A 5015-nucleotide genomic window follows, 5' to 3' on the forward strand; every position below is an offset into this window, starting at 1 on the left:
TAGCTAAATTTTATGTCTAAAAGTATAAATTGAACACTGTGCGTCAGTCTATGTGTCTACAAAGCCAAGATAAAAAAATAAAGCTGTATATCAAGTGGAGAGAGGAATAGCGCTTAGGTCTAACAAGTGAACGAGACTTTCACGAAATAGGAAAAACCAATTATCCTCTCTTGGAGAGGCTCATGGCATATGTTTATCTCGAGGAATGGGTGTATTGAATTCCCCTCCTTGTGTTACAAATTATATTTAGCGCCGACAAACGGCAATAGACCTAATCGGCTAACTCAATGTTGTACCCAATTCAGTCAAATCTCCCGAAACTAAGATTCTTTGTGTAGTGTATTTGCATGATAATGTAGCATTCATGTTTAAATGATATGGAAATACCGGGAACAAAACGTTTCATTCGCAAAGGGTTTGAATGGGTGCAACATTGAGTTAGCCGATTAGGTCAATAAATATAACTGACTTCCGACGAAACGGGAAATAATTACCAGTTACTGACATAGAAATATTAACCGACAACCCGCATGGTCCGACATTGTGGGGATCTCTGTATCTTTTAACACGCGCCAATAGTATTTTGTATCATTTGTTCCTAGCGTAGTAAATGTCATCCTTTGGTGGGCTCTATTTCACCAGAGGTAACATGTTTCCTTTCCTTTTAGGGGAGGAGCTGTACATACAATGCAGGTCTATTTAATGTATCACACTTCAAAGCTAAGACGAAAACAAACAGGATACTTGTACGGGAGATGCTCACACTGTTGAGGACATACAAGTGCTTGTGGACAAGTTTACAGATAATGCAAAAAGCTTCAGTCTTAAGATCAACGTCAAAAGAACTGAATGCCTATATCAAAGTGTAAAGCTCGTTATGCCCTCACCCTCACTATCTGCAGTGATGGTACATAATGAGAGCCTTGTCCAGTGCCAGAACTTTGTCTTCCTTGGTTGCACCATCTCAGATTCGATAAAGCTGGACAAGGAGCTTGCGTAGTGCTGCAGTTAAGCTGCAGTATTTTCACTGTCTCTTTTGACTTTTGTGCCTGTACGGTGGCCTGCACGTTGTTTTCCAACGCGGCCGAGTCATGATCCGAATTATAAAAGTCGCAATCGAGCGCCACCGGAGCCGCCAGTAGACATATATATCAAACATAAAGGAGTCTTTGAGTTACAAAAACGATCTAACGGAAGTTTTAGGACTGATGAGCAAGCCCTTCAATACGGAATTGGCGGGTTCTAATTAAAGCTATTTCGCCTAGCAAAATCCTCTGCGGAAAAATGCGAGAACTTTGTCATAGATGGACAGTGGCAACTTGAACTTTCAAATTTTATATCGGATGAAGGGAGCAGTGAGCTCAACGGTAAGTGTGGAACGTTGTATGACCTTTCCAGACGGTGTGTTCTCGATGAATAGAGCCTGGCAAAGAAAAAATGTGCATCCTTTATTCCAAACGTCTGATAAATTAGAAATTGACCTTACCGTTAAATGTGTATCATTTATTCATCCCCCAATAAAATAGAACAAGGCCTCTTCACTTTTCTAAAATTAAGTTCAAATGCAAATTACCGACAACTGACAAAGACAGCAAATTTTAATTGACAACGGACAAATTAAACCGTTTAAATTTTAACTGACAACCGACACTGGCATGTGGACTACCGCATTCAGACCCTCTCAGAAGCTAACGACAGCTGCTATACAAGTGTTACAGATGGCCCACCAAGAAATTCAAACTGATGCAATTACGGATAACTAATTATTAAAGTAGACATTCGCAAAAAAATGCCTTTCCTCTAGGTTCTTAAACTATTTTTCCGCTGTTACAGGAGACACTTTCGGGTCTTAAGCATTAAAATAAGCCAAAGTGTAGCTCCGAGGATACGTGGCGAATGAGCAGCTCCCAAAAAAGAGACTGATATTTAATACAATTCCAGCTCCAGCAATTGTTTTGTAGCTGCATCCACGGAGAACTTTGAAACCAAACAATATGCACCGCCATGCAAATGAAGCTGGAAAGCATCAGCACGCCATGAGAAACCTTTCGTGTCACTACCCTGGGAACATGTACCCGAAAAAGTCTGAATAGTTCGTCGTTGGCAGGGCGGAGAAAGATGGCGGCTGTAGAAGAGCAAAGTGTAGCTACGCCCAGGAGCTTAGTCGAGGACACGCTATCGCACTTTAACCAAGACCCACTAACAGTAATAACGTAAACGGACCTAAAGATGATTCGCACTTCACGGAAGAAATCTTTCAGTCTTGCAGGCCATCGCAGGAACTGGGTGGTTGCACACAAACGGAGAGTGATGGCAATACATATGACCCTTCCTCTGTCATTAGAGGTGCAAGCATGGAAGTAACATCACAAAGGACTTGATTCGTTCATTCGTCGTTTTAACATTGAAAACATGTCTATTGTCGCTGATAGAGAGGCCACCGCCGCTGTTAGAACTGCAACAACCAAACGTACTGCAGCCAGACACACGATACCAACAGAATAAAGCACCGCGCCATCCGATCCGAGACGGGAAGAATGTGTTCTCTAAACTCAAACTCCTCTTAAAGAATATTGTGAGTTTCACGCCTACCCATAGTAGTGGTAGAGATTGTCCGGGAAGCTCTAGGAAAGCCATTTTTATATCATGTGAGCATTGCTGTCAACCTATGACCACCACAGTTTATGATTACTACCGATCCAAACACAATGAAATTTCTGTCATTTGATTATTTCACTTTTTATAGTTTCTTGGAATCTTATTTTACACATGAGCTCATGGGTTACTCCCCCTTGAAACCCCCGTATCCAAGAACTTGGTGTCAACTTCCGGATTCTTATCTGCATATCGGTGTGTTGATTCAAAGAGGAAAATATGTCATTCGATGGGGAGAATGTTATAGTAAATATCACTACTAAGTAATAAGTACTCACATAGCTACACTTAACTCCAACTCTTCCGCTAGTAAAGCTGACGGTTCTTGGCAACTTCTCCGAAAGCCTCAGAGAATTTTCCACGAATTGTTGAAATCGTGACTTCCGGCACAAAGTGTTCATATTTCTTTTTGTTTTTTATTGTGGTCACCGAACCATTTGTCAGGACTGCGAACTATAGTAGGTTTAAGTTAAGCGGACAAAAGAACTGTTACCGCTCGAAGTGGGATCCCTTTTATCAAACAGTCATCGCGAGTTGTGTACCAAAAGAAAGTAAAGCCATGACTGTGAAGCAGCGAAACTATTCAAGACAGATGACTCCTGCCTCGATACAAGGAACTAGATTGTGGAGGAAAACAAGGAGCCGTAAAACGATCGCAAACGAGTCGATTTCTGAGTACAGCAAGCATGAAACGATCCCTGAATACGGTGGGCAAGTTCGAGATCGATTTGGGTCTCCCTGAACAAAAAAAATTTGGCCGGGTTGAGGGGCTGGAACAATCTACGAGCCAGCGAGTCATGCAAGCAAGCGAATTTCGCATTTCAATTTTAAGCACCCTTTTCAAATAGCGCTGATAAACAGTGTTTAAAGCTAAGCACCATTTTAAAATGGTTAGCTTTCAATAACGGTGGTGACTCGCATATTTGGACCTCGCCTGGCCGCAGCCACGCTCGCCCTGACCTGCTGCGCTCTGGCTCGCACCTCGTCCTCACTGATTGAGTGCAGTGGCTCAGCCAAGCGGGAAAAGAAATATATTCCCTGTATGTTATTACCAACAATGGTTGTAAAATATTGCAGAGAAAAGTGAACTCACCAAAGATAGCTCTGCGAAGAAAGCAAAGTATGTAGGTATGTGGCAAGAAATTGTTGTTCAATCTTGGCGTGAAGTAGTCTAGGGAAATTGGAAATGACCGATTGTCAGTTGTTTAAATTTATAGCCGATAGCGAGAATAGCGAGAAGTCGCCCCGTCTTTTACTCCTTTTATTCTTATAAGGTGTTTTTGTATGTCACTACTTTTGTTTGTGATACTGTCTCAACTTTCGATTAGTGCTTCTTTATTTTCAAACTAAATTATTTTACTTATAGGGGTATCCTTCCCAATATTAATTTTGCGCAGTGTAAATTAGATTTGATTCCCTTTTCATGGTAGTAAGAACTTAAAATTAATAATGTTTCTAACTTACTCGCAGTGTATCATCAAATAGTCCTTGTCCAATATAATAATGCATGAAAACATTCCAAGAACGGTCACCAGCGACTGCCCTGTTGTAGGTAGCATGGCGCGGGATACTTTTATTTCCCACATCTGCTAAACTAAGTAGGAAACACCAACAAAAAACATCGAAATGCAAACAAAAACAGAAACTTACCTTTGTTAAGCGGCCGGGGGGGGGGTAAAGAAATTATGTGATGAAAACTTAAGAGCAAGTTGTCAGTATGTATTCGGGAAAATGGTCTGATTTGTTCCATTGTCCCTTCCCCCAACCGTCCACGATTTTGTCGACTATAATAAAAACTGGAACTCAAATGAATTGACGGTTATTATTGCAATTGTAAGTTATAATTTAAAACTTGTTTGTAGTAGTATATAGTAGTCTAGTAGTAGTAGTAGTAGTAGTAGTAGTAGTAGTAGTATTAGTAGGAGTAGTAGTGCTTTGAAGTTAAAAGCTAAACTAATTTACACTGCTTTACATGATTGCCGGGTGGGAATCCGAATTATACTGGATACCCTTCTTCAAGTTCAGCTTAAATTGATCAACGATCCGACATTTTTTTAATGCTAGTGGGGAAAGTTATGACATAAATGTTGCCCCGCCCTAGAGAAGCCTTCGCTTTACTTCGCTCGCTGTGTCATCTTATGTATTGTTATGAGTTTCGGAAGCGATATGCTATAAGTAGTTGTATTGCGCACGCAAGTGTGCTTTAAGTAGTGTACTTTACAGAGAGCTATGTGACTTGTGTATGTGTTGAGACCGCCAATGTTGAACAAAGGAAACCAAGGATAAAAGAAAACTGGAAAATCGTATATCAACTCCCGATCTTCTGAGATGGTCACAGCGGAAATCAAGTCGGGAGAATT

This window comes from Montipora capricornis, chromosome 13 (genome assembly GCF_036669925.1).
Source record: "Montipora capricornis isolate CH-2021 chromosome 13, ASM3666992v2, whole genome shotgun sequence".
NCBI classification, from domain to species: domain Eukaryota; kingdom Metazoa; phylum Cnidaria; class Anthozoa; order Scleractinia; family Acroporidae; genus Montipora; species Montipora capricornis.